We start from the raw sequence: 18219 nt of genomic DNA, 5'->3' as shown, positions 1-18219 counted from the left end.
TGAACAAGCAGATTATGAATCCAGTGTGTGTAACTACCCAAACAAAAATCTGTTATGAGTAGCATCAACATCCATATCACAAGAGAATGGAAGGATTACCCTCACCCTGATACACATATAAACAAATACAATTAAAATGCAAGTAGTATTTGGATGCTTGGAAAGAGACATTAAAATGAAACTCTAGTATTTGGATGCCTGGAAAAAGGCATGCGTTAATCGAAAGAAGGTGCCATGATGTTGCTCTCCTAGGTGTGATAGAGATAAATGAAACTTTAGTATAACGGACAGCAACACAAAATCTGAATGTCTCATCGACAACTGAACTTCGAACGTGTACAACATTATTGTCAGACAGTGATCTCATCAGATGCCCAATCAAGCATTAATCTGACAGGACTCACGTGCATCATACTACCTCCATACCAGTTTACAGGGTATTACGCATTTCGAGAAGAAAATTTGACTATAAATTTGGTCAACAAAATATGAGATATATGCCACAAAAATTATACCATTGGATTCATATTCAAAAGAAGTTTTCAATAGTATAATTTTTTATATATATATCTTATATTTTATTGATTAAATTAGTAGTCAAAGTTTTGTCTCGAAATGCTTAATACCCCTGTAAATCGGTATGGAGGGAGTACCAACCTCTATTTATAAAAATAAATGCAAACAAAGTTCTTAGCGAATTCACATAAAAGAAAAATATATACTACGGATTCATAAAACCACTACTTTTGACCAGGTTGTACAAATGTTGGTATGAACTAATATCAATAACCAATGACTATCAAGAATAAATAGAGTTGGAGGCAAAGAGAACATTACTTACATTGAGGCAGCTGCGATCCAAGCTTAGCCACTTCCTTCTTCAACCACAAACCACGGAGTCTTGATTCATAGCACAGAAAAAGTTCTCGATTTTCTGCATCCTTCAGAACATCGGAGGCAAGGACCTTGGTCTCATCAGACACATCATCCATGCCATGTAACACCTCCAAGCATCTTGAGATCGAGTACTGCTGTCCTTGCTGTGACGCTTTCTGTCCCATGAACATGGTGTCTTCAGTGGCTGGTATGGGTGTGGTAATCTTATGTTTCTTCTTGGATCTTCCACCATTCACACTCCCTGATTTTGCATGATCTTCACTTTTTTGTGTCATTGCATCTCCTTCACTGTCTTGAACGGGACATCGTTCATGACATTGTTGCAGTTTCAGATCCAAATCGTCAAGGTATTGCTGCATCGAGAGGGTCGGCATGTACTTCACAGAGGTACTTGCCCTCCTGTGGTAATGTAGTGGGGCCTCGTCATCATCATTGCCCAAAATAGCAGAATTCACACCGCAGGTCCTGTTCTTCACATGGGTAGTTGACTTCTTGAAGGATCTTGGGGCCTCATATTCACCATTGCCAACAGCAACAGGGTTCACAGCCGAGGGTCTGTTCCCCACATAGGTACTTGCCCTCTTGAAGTATAATAATGGGGCCTTGCAATCATTGTTGCCAACAGTAACAGGATTCCCAAGCGAGGCCCTGTTGTTCATAGAAGTCCATCGCGGAAGTATTGGCTCCTCGTCATCGTCACTCTCAGAAACAAGATGCCTCCGCCTCGAAAGCGACATTGCTTCCTCACGGCGGCGGGATGGTGAGCAGCCACGCCTGCGAGTTCAGATCACCCGTGTAAGGAAACTGTAGGTGACACACTGCAATTTCAGAACAACGTACACGCACAAGAATGATACGAAGAAAGCAGCTGCGGGTTCAGATTCATGTCAACGGTGTCAAATTCTATGAATTTAACTACACTCATAACTAAATTACAAAAAAAAAAATACTTTGGCCATCCATTGGTGTCAATTGACCCCGCCCTCGTCCGTGAATCATACAGTCCCACGGAGTAGTTCTTTTAGCCGCAATTATAGCCGCCCTACTGAGATTTCCCCTCAGATCGACGACACGCCTCGCCGGAAACGAAACGAGAACTTAGAAGAGCCAATGAGAGAGAAGGAGACGCACCAAATGCCGGGCGAACGTCGGCGTTTCCGGCCCCGGAGCGGAGCGAGGCGTCTCGCGAGTTCACGATCCACACTCCGGCAAGGCGGCGGGCTCTGTTTTCTTTTGGCGAATCTACGCGAGTTAGGGCTAGCGGCTGACTCTGCTATGCTTTTTCTAGACTGGACCAAAGGCGGTTCAGACTCTAGGTATTTTTTTTTTACAATCAATACCACACATATTCATAGTAACAAAAAGTAGAGATACATGAACTGACTCTAACAATTACAAAATAAAGTCTTAAAGATAGTAACAACTTCAAATTCTTTCTTTCCAGAACACAATCTTGTACTCTTTTGAAGGCAGCAAAAGACAGATAACGAACCATAAACATGTAGATACTGAAGAAAGTTCACCCATAATTTTTGAGCCACAATGCCAAAGTTGCGTGCACGCACGCAACCATTAAATCAGTCATTCAACATCGGCAAGAGTACCAACATCAGTATGTCAGGGAATAACAACCGACTAGCTTTGTCGTTGTCGATGGAGAGCCGAGAGTACGAATCACCATTGTCGAGGACGTAGCAGCCGGGACAAAAACTGCGAGGATAATCCTCCTCGCGGCAACAAGACAAAAGATCCAAAATCGATCTGACGAAACAAGATCTGAAGGTCCATACCTAGAAAATTGTGATCGTTCAACACCACCATTAACGTCGGGAAGAAGATCTCGTTGCCGAACGAAAGACCGAAGATCACTTATTGCAGACGATGACATCTCCATTGAGGGGAAACTAACAAAAGGCGGCTACCAAAATCCTTACATAATCTAATGAAAATAATACTTTTATTGAAAACTCCACGCATAGATCGGGTTCCCCACTCCTCCCGACGCCGGCGAAGCCGAACGGAGGAGGGGAACCGATCTATGGAGGAGGATGAACTGGAGGCGGCTAGGGTTGAGGCCGCGGCTGCGCGTGCGTGTTTGTTATCACCAGAATTTGACCGAGTCAGAGGTGGGCCGCGATCAAGATGGGCTTGAAGATAATATATGGAAGAAATACCTGAATCGGCCTTGTATATCAAGTTTGGGCTAAGCTGCCCGTGTATCTGTAATATTTTAGGATACGTATCGTTTAGAAGTTAGAATTTTATCTCGTGCACGGTTTAGTGCACGCCCACATTAGAAAGTCCCCTGGACTATAAATATGTACCTAGGGTTTATGGAATAAACAACAACTCACGTTCAACCCCAAAACAAACCAATCTCGGCGCATCGCCAACTCCTTCGTCTCGAGGGTTTCTATCGGTAAGCGACATGCTGCCTAGATCGCATCTTGCGATCTAGGCAGCACAAGCCCCACGTTGTTCATGCGTTGCTCGTACTCGAAGCGCTTTTGATGGCGAGCAACGTAGTTATCATTAGATGTGTTAGGGTTAGCATTGTTCTTCGTTTAAGCATGCTTACGTAGTGCAACCCTTGCATATCTAGCCGCCCTCACGCCTATCTTAGGCGTGGGGGCAGCACCCCGCTTGATCATTATTTAGTAGATCTGATCCGTTACGATTGCTCCTTGTTCTACAAGGATTAGTTTAATATCTGCAATAGTTAGGCCTTACAAAGGGGGGGAGGATCCATTGGCACGCAGGGTGGCGTTCGCAAGTCCTAAACGGGATGTTCCGAGGATCAACTTCATGTTGGTTTTTTTGGCCTTGTTTAGGATCGGCTTACGAGCACCGTGCGTGGCCGCGAGGCCCAACCTGGAGTAGGATGATCCGATTATGCGGTGAAAACCCTAAATCGTCGTAGATCTCATTAGCTTCATCTTGATCAAGCAGGACCACCAAGTATTCGTGCACCCCGTACGAATCATGGGTGGATCGGCTCTTTGAGCCGATCCACAGGATAACTCCGAGAGCCGATCGAGGCTCGTATTTAATGTTTACATGTGTGCCCCGCAGAAACTAAGCGAGGCATCACCATCACCTTCCCGACCGGTATAGGTCAGGTGGCACGCCCTTGCACTTCGCAACGCCGCGTGTGACCAGGAGAGCATTGCGGGCCGTCGCTCGGAGGGGTCTCAGCCAGCCGCAGCTCTAGGCTCTTCCCGCTCTACGGTGTTGACAAGGCCGCCGCCCGCCGGTGGGTTTTGGCAGTCAACACATTCTGGCACGCCCGGTGGGACGATCGTCTACATCAACTACCTCGCCATCTACATCTGAGATGGCGGACGGCACGCCAGTCACCTACGAGGATCTGCCTGACGAGCTCAAGAAGCAGTACAACGAGATCAAGGCTACCCTCGAGGCCAACCTCATCGGCTCGTATCGCAGGTCCCGTCCGCATGGCGTCACGCGGAAGGGGTTCTCACCAGAGGGCGCACTCGACGAAGTGGACTTATCTGTACCGTCAGAAGAACGTACCAGGGCCGTACGCCATGAGATTGGTGGCATGGTGGCTCACTCGTTGCGTCTCCATTCCGAGAGCCTGGTGAATACTTTGGAGCACGTCGCCGTTCGGATGGTCAAGGAGGTCATGAAGTATCAGCACTCTCTATTAGAGCCAGCTCTCAGGACCTACCGAGGAAAAGTGCCACTCCAGCCCCGTCGGCCGTTGTCGTGCACATCGGCGGCTCCAGGAGTGCCTCATTCACCGCCGCGCACCGTTGACAGGACCAACGGTACTTACCCTGGGAGGTGCCAACCAGGACACTTGTTCAACGTCAACATGATAGAACTGGGACACCCCCTTGATGAAGATAAGGGCGAGGGCAACTGCTCTCGTGGCAAAGATAAGGAGGAGGCTGCTCCATGCGGTCGGCCCCAACACCGCCAAAACATCTTGGTAATGATCAAAGTGGAAGCCGATGCCAGCAATCGGCCCGTAGTATCCGTATCACATGCTCTCCCGGTATGTGGCGTCGACCTCACAGGTGACGGAAAGCTAGGGTACGGGTTTACATCAGCTGATGAGCTAGAAGAGGTCGACATCGGTCCTGGGGATAAGCCTCGACCTACATTTATCAGCAAGAAGTTAGATCCACAGCTCAGGGGACAGATGATAGCCCTGTTGAAGGAATACCCAGATTGCTTTGCATGGGATTACACGGAGATGCCCGGGTTGGACAGGAGCATTATTGAGCATCGGCTCCCTTAAGAAAGGATTTCGGCCGTTCCAACAGCCGAGCACGTCGGATGAAGGCCGAGATCCCGGAAGAAGTCAAGAAGGAGATCGAGAAAATGTTGGCCGCTGGATTCATCAGGCCATGCAGGTATGCTGAGTGGATCTCCAGTATCGTTCCGGTGGAGAAGAAGGATGGCCGATGGCGCGTGGCCATCGATTTCCGAGATCTTAATAGGGCTGATGTCTACGTTCCCCCTCCTTTCCTGTAGACAGTGTTGGGCCTCCAAGTGCAGAGGTTTGTAGAACAGCAGCAAGTTTCCCTTAAGTGGATACCCAAGGTTTATCGAACTCAGGGAGGAAGAGGTCAAAGATATCCCTCTCATGCAACCCCGCAACCACAAAGCAAGAAGTCTCTTGTGTCCCCAACACACCTAATAGGTGCACTAGTTCGGCGAAGAGATAGTGAAATACAGGTGGTATAAATAAGTATGAGCAGTAGTAACGGTGCCGGAAAAGTGCTTGCCGGCGTGTAGTTGATGGTGGTAGTATTGCAGCAGAGTAGTAACACAAGAAAACAAGAAACAAGCAGTAGTAACGCAGCAGTATTTAGGAACAAGGCCTAGGGATTAGACTTTCACTAGTGGACACTCTCAACATTGATCACATAACAGTATAGATGAATGCATACTCTACACTTTTGTTGGATGATGAACACATTGCGTAGGATTACACGAACCCTCAATGCCGGAGTTAACAAGCTCCACAATAATGCTCATGTTTTAGTAACCTTTAGTGTAAGATAGATCAACAGACTAAACCAAGTACTAGCATAGCATGCACACTATCACCTTCATGCATATGTAGGAGGAATAGATCACATCAATATTATCATAGCAATAGTTAACTTCGCAATCTCCAAGAGATCATGATCATAGCATAAACCAAGTACTAACATGGTGCACGCATCGTCACCTTTGCACACATGCAGGAGGAATAAAACTACTTTAATAACACATCACTAGAGTAGCACATAGATAAATTGTGATACAAACTCATATGAATCTCAATGAGATCATTGTATTGAAGTACATGGAAGAGAGATGAACCACATAGCTACCGGTACAGCCCCGAGCCTCGATGGAGAACTACTCCCTCCTCATGGGAGCAGCAGCGGTGATGAAGATGGCGGTGGAGATGGCAGCGGTGTCGATGGAGAAGCCTTCCGGGGCACTTCCCCGCTCCGGCAGGGTGCCGGAACAGAGATCCTGTCCCCCAGATCTTGGCTTCGCGATGGCGGCGGCTCTGGAAGGTTTTCGTGGGTTTCGTCAATTGGTATCGGGTTTTCTGATCCAGGGGCTCTTTATAGGCGAAGAGGCGGCGCCAGGGGGTCGAAGGGCTGGCCAAACCCTAGGGGCGCGGCCCCCTAGGCCGCGCCGTGCTATGGTGTGGTGGGCTCCGTGCCCCCCTCCGGTCCCTCTCGTGTGTTCCGGATGCTTCCGGGGATTCTAAGATCTTTGGCGTTGATTTCGTCCGATTCCGAGAATATTTCGTTACTAGGATTTCTGAAACCAAAAACAGCGAGAAAACGAGAACCGGCACTTCGGCATCTTGTTAATAGGTTAGTTCCGTAAAATGCACGAATATGACATAAAGTGTGCATAAAACATGTAGATAACATCAATAATGTGGCATGGAACACAAGAAATTATCGATACGTTGGAGACGTATCGGCATCCCCAAGCTTAGTTCCGCTCGTCCCGAGCAGGTAAAACGATAACAAAGATAATTTCTCGGAGTGACATGCCATCATAACCTTGATCATACTATTTGTAAAGCATATGTAGTGAATGCAGCGATCAAAACAATGTGTATGACATGAGTAAACAAGTGAATCATAAAGCAAAGACTTTTCATGAATAGCACTTCAAGACAAGCATCAATAAGTCTTGCATAAGAGTTAACTCATAAAGCAATAATTTAAAGTAAAGGTATTGAAACAACACAAAAGAAGATTAAGTTTCAGCGGTTGCTTTCAACTTGTAACATGTATATCTCATGGATATTGTCAACATAGAGTAATATAATAAGTGCAATAAGCAAGTATGTAGGAATCAATGCACAGTTCACACAAGTGTTTGCTTCTTGAGGTGGATAGAAATAGGTGAACTGACTCAACAATGAAAGTAAAAGAATGGTCCTCCATAGAGGAAAAGCATTGATTGCTATATTTGTGCTAGAGCTTTGATTTTGAAAACATGAAACAATTTTGTCAACGGTAGTAATAAAGCATATGCATCATGTAAATTATATCTTATAAGTTGCAAGCCTCATGCATAGTGTACCAATAGTGCCCGCACCTTGTCCTAATTAGCTTGGGTTAACACCGATTATCATTGCATAACATATGTTTCAACCAAGTGTCACAAAGGGGTACCTCTATGCCGCCTGTACAAGGGTCTAAGGAGAAAGTTCGCATTGGATTTCTCGCTTTTGATCATTCTTCAACTTAGACACCCATACCGGGACAACATAGACAACAGATAATGGACTCCTCTTTTGATGCTTAAGCATTCAATCAACAGTTAATATTCTCATAAGAGATTGAGGTTTTATGTCCAAACTGAAACTTCCACCATGATTCATGGCTTTAGTTAGCGGCCCAATGTTCTTCTCTAACAATATGCATACTCAAACCATTTGATTGTGAAAACCGCCCTTACTTCAGACAAGACAAACATGCATAGCAACTCACATGATATTCAACAAAGAGTTGATGGCGTTCCCCAGTAAACATGGTTATCGCACAACAAGCAACTTAATAAGAGGTAAAGTGCATAATTACATATTCAATACCACAATAGTTTTTAAGCTATTTGTCCCATGAGCTATATATTGCAAAGGTGAATGATGGAATTTTAAAGGTAGCACTCAAGCAATTTACTTTGGAATGGCGGGAAAATACCATGTAGTATAGGTAGGTATGGTGGGCACAAATGGCATAGTGGTTGGCTCAAGTATTTTGGATGCATGAGAAGTATTCCCTCTCGATACAAGGTTTAGGCTAGCAAGGCTTATTTGAAACAAACACAAGGATGAACCGGTGCAGCAAAACTCACATAAAAGACATATTGAAAACATTATAAGACTCTACACCGTCTTCCTTGTTGTTCAAACTCAATACTAGAAATTATCTAGACCTTAGAGAAACCAAATATGCAAACCAAATTTTAGCATGCTCTATGTATTCTTCACTAATAGGTGCAAAGTATATGATGCAAGAGCTTAAACATGAGCACAACAATTGCCAAGTATCACATTACCCAAGACATTATAGTAATTACTACATGTATCATTTTCTAATTCCAACCATATAACAATTTAACGAAGAGAAAACTTCGCCATGAATATTATGAGCTAAGAACACATGTGTTCATACGAACCAGCGGAGCGTGTCTCTCTCCCACACAAGCATGATGTAATCCAATTTATTCAAACAAAAACAAAAACAAAAGCACACAGACGCTCCAAGTAAAGCACATAAGATGTGGCCGAATAAAAATGTAGTTTCAGGGGAGGAACCTGATAATTTGTCGATGAAGAAGGGGATGCCTTGGGCATCCCCAAGCTTAGACGCTTGAGTCTTCTTGATATATGCAGGGGTGAACCACCGGGTGCATCCCCAAGCTTAGAGCTTTCACTCTCCTTGATCGTAGTATATCATCCTCCTCTCTTGACCCTTGAAAACTTCCTCCACACCAAACTCGAAACAACTCATTAGAGGGTTAGTGGACAATAAAAATTGACATATTCAGAGGTGACACAATCATTCTTAACACTTCTGTACATTGCATAATGCTACTGGACATTAATGGATCAAAGAAATTCATCCAACATAGCAAAAGAGGCAATGCGAAATAAAAGACAGAATCTGTCAAAACAGAACAGTCCGTAAAGATGGATTTTATTAGGCCACCAGACTTGCTCAAACGAAAATGCTCAAATTGAATGAAAGTTGCGTACATATATGAGGATCACTCACGTAAATTTGCATAATTTTCTGAGTTACCTACAGAGAATTAGACCCAGATTCGTGACAGCAAAGAAATCTGTTTCTGCGCAGTAATCCAAATCTAGTACTTACTTTACTATCAAAGACTTTACTTGGCACAACAAAACACAAAACTAAGATAAGGAGAGGTTGCTACAGTAGTAAACAACTTCCAAGACACAAATATAAAACAAAGTACTGTAGCAAAATAACACATGGGTTATCTCCCAAGAAGTTCTTTCTTTTTAGCCATTAAGATGGGCTCAGCGAGTTTTAATGATGCACTCGCAAGAAATAGTATTTGAAGCAAAAGAGAGCATCAAGAGGCAAATTCAAAACACATTTAAGTCTAACATGCTTCCTATGCATAGGAATCTTGTAAGTAAACAAGTTCATGAAGAGCAAAGTAACAAGCATAGGAAGATAAAACAAGTGTAGCTTCAAAAATTTCAGCACATAGAGAGGCATTTTAGTAACATGAAAATTTCTACAACCATATTTTCCTCTCTCATAATAATATCCAGTGGTATCATGAGCAAACTCAACAATATAACTATCACATAAAGCATTCTTATCATGAGTCTCATGCATAAAATTATTACTCTCCACATAAGCATAATCAATTTTATTAGTTGTAGTGGGAGCAAATTCAACAAAGTAGCTATCATTATTATTCTCATCAAGTGTAGGAGGCATAGTATAATCACAACAAAATTTACTCTCCATAGTAGGTGGCACCAAAAGACCACTATCATTATAATCATCATAAATAGGAGGCAAAGTATCATCAAAGAAAATTTTCTCCTCAATGCTTGGGGGACTAAAAATATCATGAAAACCAGCTTCCCCAAGCTTAGAACTTTCTATATCATTATCAACAATGGTGTTCAAAGCGTTCATACTAATATTACTACCAGCATGCAAATAAGATTTCATAGGTTTTTTAATTTTCGCATCAAACAATCCATGTTTTAAATCAGGAAATAGAATAAGAAGCTCACTCTTGTACATTATGCCAAACTAGTGTAAACAAGAAACAACGAGATGCAATTGCAGGATCTAAAGAAAATAGCTTTGAGCACACACACAACGGCGCCGGAAAAATACTTTACCTGAGACCGTAGTATGGGTGCCTTTTTACCTTTCCTCCCCGGCAACGGCGCCAGAAAAGTGCTTGATGTCTACGTTCCCCTCCTTTCCTGTAGACAGGTGTTGGGCCTCCAAGTGCGGAGGTTTGTAGAACAGCAGCAAGTTTCCCTTAAGTGGATACCCAAGGTTTATCGAACTCGGGGAGGAAGAGGTCAAAGATATCCCTCTCATGCAACCCCGCAACCACAAAGCAAGAAGTCTCTTGTGTCCCCAACACACCTAATAGGTGCACTAGTTCGGCGAAGAGATAGTGAAATACAGGTGGTATAAATAAGTATGAGCAAGTAGTAACGGTGCCGTAAAAGTGCTTGCCGGCGTGTAGTTGATGGTGGTAGTATTGCAGCAGATAGTAACACGATAAAACAAGTAAACAAGCAAGTAGTAACGCAGCAGTATTTAGGAACAAGGCCTAGGGATTAGACTTTCACTAGTGGACACTCTCAACATTGATCACATAACAGATAGATGAATGCATACTCTACACTTTTGTTGGATGATGAACACATTGCGTAGGATTACACGAACCCTCAATGCCGGAGTTAACAAGCTCCACAATAATGCTCATGTTTTAGTAACCTTTAGTGTAAGATAGATCAACAGACTAAACCAAGTACTAGCATAGCATGCACACTGTCACCTTCATGCATATGTAGGAGGAATAGATCACATCAATATTATCATAGCAATAGTTAACTTCGCAATCTCCAAGAGATCATGATCATAGCATAAACCAAGTACTAACATGGTGCACGCACTGTCACCTTTGCACACATGCAGGAGGAATAAAACTACTTTAATAACACATCACTAGAGTAGCACATAGATAAATTGTGATACAAACTCATATGAATCTCAATGAGATCATTGTATTGAAGTACATGGAAGAGAGATGAACCACATAGCTACCGGTACAGCCCCGAGCCTCGATGGAGAACTACTCCTCCTCATGGGAGCAGCAGCGGTGATGAAGATGGCGGTGGAGATGGCAGCGGTGTCGATGGAGAAGCCTTCCGGGGCACTTCCCCGCTCCGGCAGGGTGCCGGAACGAGATCCCGTCCCCCAGATCTTGGCTTCGCGATGGCGGCGGCTCTGGAAGGTTTTCGTGGGTTTCGTCAATTGGTATCGGGTTTTCTGATCCAGGGGCTCTTTATAGGCGAAGAGGCGGCGCCAGGGGGTCGAAGGGCTGGCCAAACCCTAGGGGGGCGCGGGCCCCCCCTAGGCCGCGCCAGGCTATGGTGTGGTGGGCCTGTGCCCCCCTCCGGTCCCTCTCGTGTGTTCCGGATGCTTCCGGGGATTCTAAGATCTTTGGCGTTGATTTCGTCCGATTCCGAGAATATTTCGTTACTAGGATTTCGAAACCAAAAACAGCAGAAAACGAGAACCGGCACTTCGGCATCTTGTTAATAGGTTAGTTCCAGAAAATGCACGAATATGACATAAAGTGTGCATAAAACATGTAGATAACATCAATAATGTGGCATGGAACACAAGAAATTATCGATACGTTGGAGACGTATCAAGGGCCACCCCAAAGGACGAATATCCAATGCCCGTGGCAGAAACATTGATAAACGCTGCTGCTGGCCACAAGGTGTTGAGCTTCATGGATGGCAACGCCGGTTATAATCAGATTTTCATGGCTCCGGAAGATATACACAAAACCGCATTCAGAGTACCAGGGGCAGTAGGCTTGTTTGAGTACGTGGTCATGACCTTTGGACTGAAGAATGCTGGTGCGACATACCAACGAGCCATGAATTATATATTTCATGATCTGATCGGCAAGTTGGTGGAGATCTATATCGACGACGTGGTGGTCAAATCGGTCTCCATGGAGGGGCATTTGGACGATCTACGGCGCGTCCTAGACCGAACTCGGAAATTCGGGCTGAGAATGAATCCGAAGAAGTGCGCCTTTGGCGTGACGGCTGGTCAATTCCTAGGTTTTCTCGGTTCATGAGCGGGGAATTGAGATCGGCCCGAAAGTCGGGAGGCGGTGCGTACCATGCAGCCGCCCACCACGAAAAGGAGCTCCAACGTCTCATCGGCAAGATCAATTTCGTCCGGCGGTTCATCTCTAATCTGTCGGGACGAATCGAGCCGTTCATGGCGCCGGTGAAGACTAAATCCGATGACGAGTTTCATTGGGGGGCGGAACGAGCAACGGGCGTTTGATGAAATTAAGCGATATCCGACGATGCCGCCTCGTGCTAGTTCCGCCCCAAGCAAGACTGCACCCTTCTACATCTACCTGTCGATAGGCCGACACGTCCATTGCTTCGGTGGTGGTGCAACTTTACGATGGCGTTGAGAGAGTCGTTTTCTACCTCGGCAGAAGGATGCCGGACGCAGAGACAAGATACCCCGAGGTCGAGAAACTTTGCCTCTCGCTTATTCTTCACCTGCACCAAGCTTCATCACATCCTTCTGACGGCAGAGATCATCGTCATCTGTAAATCAGACGTTGTCAAACACATGTTGTCGGCCCCTGTTTTGAAAGGCCGACTCGGTAAATGGATGCTTGCGCTGTCAGAATTTGATCTCCGGTACCAGCCTGCGAAGGCAGTCAAGGGCCAAGCGTTGGCCGATCTCATCGCTGAACGGATCAGCACCAATATAGCAGCACTATCCATACGTGCGTGGGCTATGTTCTTCGATGGATCGGTTTGTGATGAGGGTTGCGGCATCGGCATTCTACTCGTGTCGCCTCGGGGGGGAATACTCCTTCTCCATCGGATTATCTACCCCTTGCACCAACAACGTAGCGAGTATGAGGCAATACGTAAGGGAATGGAACTGCTATTGGAAGCTGGAGCGGAAGCCGTAGAGCTTTTTGGAGACTCAAAGTTGGTGATTAACCAGCTCACGGAGGAATATAATTGCGAAAGCGAATCACTGTTCCCATATTGGGTGGAATGCCGAGAGTTGATGACGCAGTTCCGGTACATCAACTTTAATTGGATCCCAAGATCCCGGAATACCGATGCCAACAATCTCGCACAAATGGCGTCAGGCTACATAGATATAGCCGACGGATTGGAAGTTCAGATACAATTCCTGGAACATAACGATTGGAGAGCCGAGATCTTCGATTATTTGAAAGATTCGGCTCGGGGGGCACCTAAACGAGTAAGATACAGAGCCATGAAGTACGTCCTTATAGGAGACGATCTGTTCTACAGGACATTGGAAGGGTTGTTACTCAAGTGCCTAGGACCGACCGAGTCTAATCGGCTCTTACATGAGGTGCATGAAGGCGCCCGTGGAACACATCGACCGGCTCATAAGATGAAGTGGTTGATCAGGCGGTCAGGGTTTTATTGGCCCACTATGCTTGAAGATTGCTTCAACTATTACAGGGGGTGCCAAGCATGTCAGATGTTTGGAAAAATTCAGATGGTGCCAGCATTAGCGATGAATCCCATCATCAAGCCTTGGCCGTTTCGGGGGTGGGGCATGGATATGATCGGCAAAATCCATCCGGCATCAAGTAAAAAACATGAATGGATTTTGGTTATCACAGATTACTTCACTAAGTGGGTCGAAGCCGTCCCTATGAAAAAGGTGAAGTCAGAGGACGTGATCAAGTTTGTGGAAGAACACGTCATTCATAGGTTTGGAATTCCCCAGACTATCACGACCGATGGAGGTTCGGTCTTTACTTCTAAAGAATTCGGAAGTTCCGTGATGACGTAGGAATCAAACCGATCCGATCATCCCCATATTATGCTCAAGCTAACGGACAGGCCGAGGCGTCCAATCAGAGCCTGATCAAGCTAATCAAGAGGAAAATTGACGAGAACCCTCGGGATTGGCACGAAAAGTTATCAGAAGCATTATGGGCCTACCGCATGTCGTGCCATGGAGCTATAAAGACCTCGCCGTACCAGCTTGTCTATGGACAGGAGGCTGTATTGCCTTGGGAAATTACGGCTGGATCAAGACGTGTCACGTTTCGAATGATCCGACAGTCGAAGAATATGCAGCTTTGATGAGCGACACTATTGAGGACGCAATGTAACTCAGGCTTTGGTCGTTGGAGAAGATTAAGGAGAACAAAGCCAGGGTGGCTCGTGCTTACAACAAAAAGGTTAGGCCAAAGGAATTCCAAGTTGGCGATCTTGTGTGGGAGGCCGTGTTGCCATTGGGAACCAGGGATAAGGCATATGGCAAGTGGTCTCCTAATTGGCACGGTCCGTACAAAGTTGTCCAGGCCTTGAAGGGTAATGCATACATGCTGGAGGAATTGAGCGGCGAAAAGTTCCCTGTGGCTGTTAATGGTCAACACCTCAAGAAATATTTCCCAAGTATGTGGGATGATGGACAGTAAGATGTGGGGGCCGATTCCAGAATCGGCCAGTAAAAAAAAAGAGGAGGATATATATATACACAGAGAATCACAGCCGATGCACGGGCATCGACTTCAGAAAACAGAGCCGATATGTTGATATCGACTTTAGCGAAATAAGTTTATACAACAGCTGGGCCTCAGACAGCAAGATGAGCCGATATTCTGCTGTCGGCTCCCTGTACGACAACTCCTTTCGACAATCGGCAAGGGAGCGAAATTAATTAAGGGATTTTTCTTCATTTATAGAGGGGATTTCTTATGGAGAAAGAGCCGATTGCTTGCATACTACTGGTGCCATGTCACTAATCCTCACTACAAAATATGAGGAGACAAAGGATATTGCAACGGTGGTACCACGACATGACCCGACGAGAGAAGAGCACGATGATTTTGGAAATGTCATTTCCAAAACCAGGGGGGCATGTGTTATCACCAGAATTTGACCGAGTCAGAGGTGGGCCGCGATCAAGATGGGCTTGAAGATAATATATGGAAGAAATACCTGAATCGGCCTTGTATATCAAGTTTGGGCTAATCTGCCCGTGTATCTGTAATATTTTAGGATACGTATCGTTTAGAAGTTAGAATTTTATCTCGTGCACGGTTTAGTGCACGCCCACATTAGAAAGTCCCCTGGACTATAAATATGTACCTAGGGTTTATGGAATAAACAACAACTCACGTTCAACCCCAAAACAAACCAATCTCGGCGCATCGCCAACTCCTTCGTCTCGAGGGTTTCTATCGGTAAGCGACATGCTCGCCTAGATCGCATCTTGCGATCTAGGCAGCACAAGCCCCACGTTGTTCATGCGTTGCTCGTACTCGAAGCGCTTTTGATGGCGAGCAACGTAGTTATCATTAGATGTGTTAGGGTTAGCATTGTTCTTCGTTTAAGCATGCTTACGTAGTGCAACCCTTGCATATCTAGCCGCCCTCACGCCTATCTTAGGCGTGGGGCGGCACCCCGCTTGATCATTATTTAGTAGATCTGATCCGTTACGATTGCTCCTTGTTCTACAAGGATTAGTTTAATATCCGCAATAGTTAGGCCTTACAAAGGGGGAGGATCCGGTGGCACGCGAGGTGGCGTTCGCAAGTCCTAAACGGGATGTTCCGAGGATCAACTTCATGTTGGTTTTTTTGGCCTTGTTTAGGATCGGCTTACGAGCACCGTGCGTGGCCGCGAGGCCCAACCTCGGAGTAGGATGATCCGATTATGCGGTGAAAACCCTAAATCGTCGTAGATCTCATTAGCTTCATCTTGATCAAGCAGGACCACCAAGTATTCGTGCACCCCGTACGAATCATGGGTGGATCGGCTCTTTGAGCCGATCCACGGGATAACCTCGAGAGCCGATCGAGGCTCGTATTTAATGTTTACATGTGTGCCCCGCAGAAACTAAGCGAGGCATCACCATCACCTTCCCGACCGGGTATAGGTCGGGTGGCACGCCCTTGCACTTCGCAACGCCGCGTGTGACCAGGAGAGCATTGCGGGCCGTCGCTCGGAGGGGTCTCAGCCAGCCGCAGCTCTAGGCTCTTCCCGGCTCTACGGTGTTGACAAGGCCGCTGCCCGCCGGTGGGTTTTGGCAGTCAACAGTGTTTTTCTGATTCGGACTCTAGATGTACTTACTTGGTACATTTCTTTCTTTCTTTAATGAAGTACACAACCAATGCTTGTCTTGACATGAACAAATATTCTATAATGTGTAATATTAAATTTTGTTTCATACATGAATTGGTAGCATTTACGTTGCGTAACAGAAGCCTCCTCCTTTATCCAGACTTAGGACCTGCTATTTCTAAAAGACACAGGCAGAGTTGAGGGACTAGATGTCCCTAAAGATTTAGCTTTTGATAGAACCGCATAAAAATCAGCGTGCCATGTGCTGAAATCTTAGTTTATTTATTCATTTTTCTCTCTACTTGTACTGGTTTCGTAAAATTGGTTATAGTGGGAAGTAAATTAGACTAATAACATAGTAGTATATCATAGTGGACAGTATCTCTATAGTGGGTAGTAATTTATACATGGTTTCATGTGTTGGGTTATTTATTATGTTTTAGACTCATCTTGTCTTGGGATATGCGATGTTATGATAACATTGCTATTTCTCACCTAAGTCTCTTTATTTATTAACATGCTATGTCACCAAAACATCTTAAAATATGTGATGTTATTAATTACGTTAGACTAGTCATAGTGGGGAGTAACATATAATAGTGTCATGCATATGACACTACTCTATGTTACTACCTTCATAATGAATAGTTCTTAGATATGGTATCATGCATGAGTGTATTAATTAGCTTGTAGACTCATTCTATCTTGAAAAGTGTGATGTTATGGTAACATAGCTAGTTACCACAACAATCTCTTTCTTCATTTAATATCATGCCATGTCATCAATTTGCATAGTTGGCAATGCATGTACTAGCTCTATGTTACTACCTTAGTTACTCCCACTATGAGTAGTCTTACTCCCACTATGTTGTTGAGTTTCATATCTACCTCACCTGAACTTGCTTAAAAAAAGGGTTATGCCCACGTCAGCTACTAAATGTATGCCAGAAATAGTAAATAGCTACTACCTCCTTTTCATCGTGACCAGCTGTTGGACTAAGTTGAATCATTGTATTAGTTGGCGGCAACCTTTTCCGTAGGGAGTAGTAGATATTATGATTTATGTTGTGGTTTGTATCGTGGTGGACTATGATAATCGAGTTTATCAATAGGTTTATTTTTTGAAGTGTTTTTAACTATCCTCAATTTACCTTTTTGTGTTATTTTCAAAAGCAAAATTTGGATAAATACATTATAACACTACATACCACAACTGCAAAGTAAGCCCCCTGAACTTGTGGTGCAGGATGATAATTCCGTCTGCCCAACTAGATTTTACTATATTTCTGCCTATTTTCATCACAAATTATAATATAAGAACCGCACAACACAAATCAGCAACCATAAACCAAATAGGTATTAGGTAAGTTATGTTAATCAAGCTTCTTAACATGAGTGTTGAAGGCTTGTTATACATGCGTTCCAATGTTTTATTGTTATAAGCTAATTGATATTTCTCTATTATTTTATATATATCTCTTTTACTAAACCATAAATCGTGATTTGTCTTCATTAATCACTCAATTTCACCGTTAAATAAATACCCTTGTCCCATATTATTAGCAATTTTTTGTAATTGCACCTTATATTATAAGATGAGAAGTGGTTCCAAAAGTAAAAGTGCAGGTGAAAGTTACTTCCACGATATTATTGAAGTGTATAAGTAGATTGCACTAATATTTTCTATCAGTTTGGACGTTTGATTGCATATCTAGTGCATGAAGTTTGACATGCTATCAGAGTGTAAGTTCTGGAGTTTAAGCCCTAGTTTCCGTAATGTATCCTAATATTATTGTTGACCCTTGGGCCTTGGTGTCCACGTATATGCTACCTCTGAGTTATGGTCCATATACAAGACCTCTTGAGCCTTCCTTTGAGTCTCTACACATGTTAAGTTGTCCCCTAGTCACACG

Source organism: Lolium rigidum, chromosome 2 (assembly GCF_022539505.1).
Source record: "Lolium rigidum isolate FL_2022 chromosome 2, APGP_CSIRO_Lrig_0.1, whole genome shotgun sequence".
Lineage (NCBI taxonomy): Eukaryota > Viridiplantae > Streptophyta > Magnoliopsida > Poales > Poaceae > Lolium > Lolium rigidum.
This window is presented reverse-complemented; position numbering follows the sequence as displayed.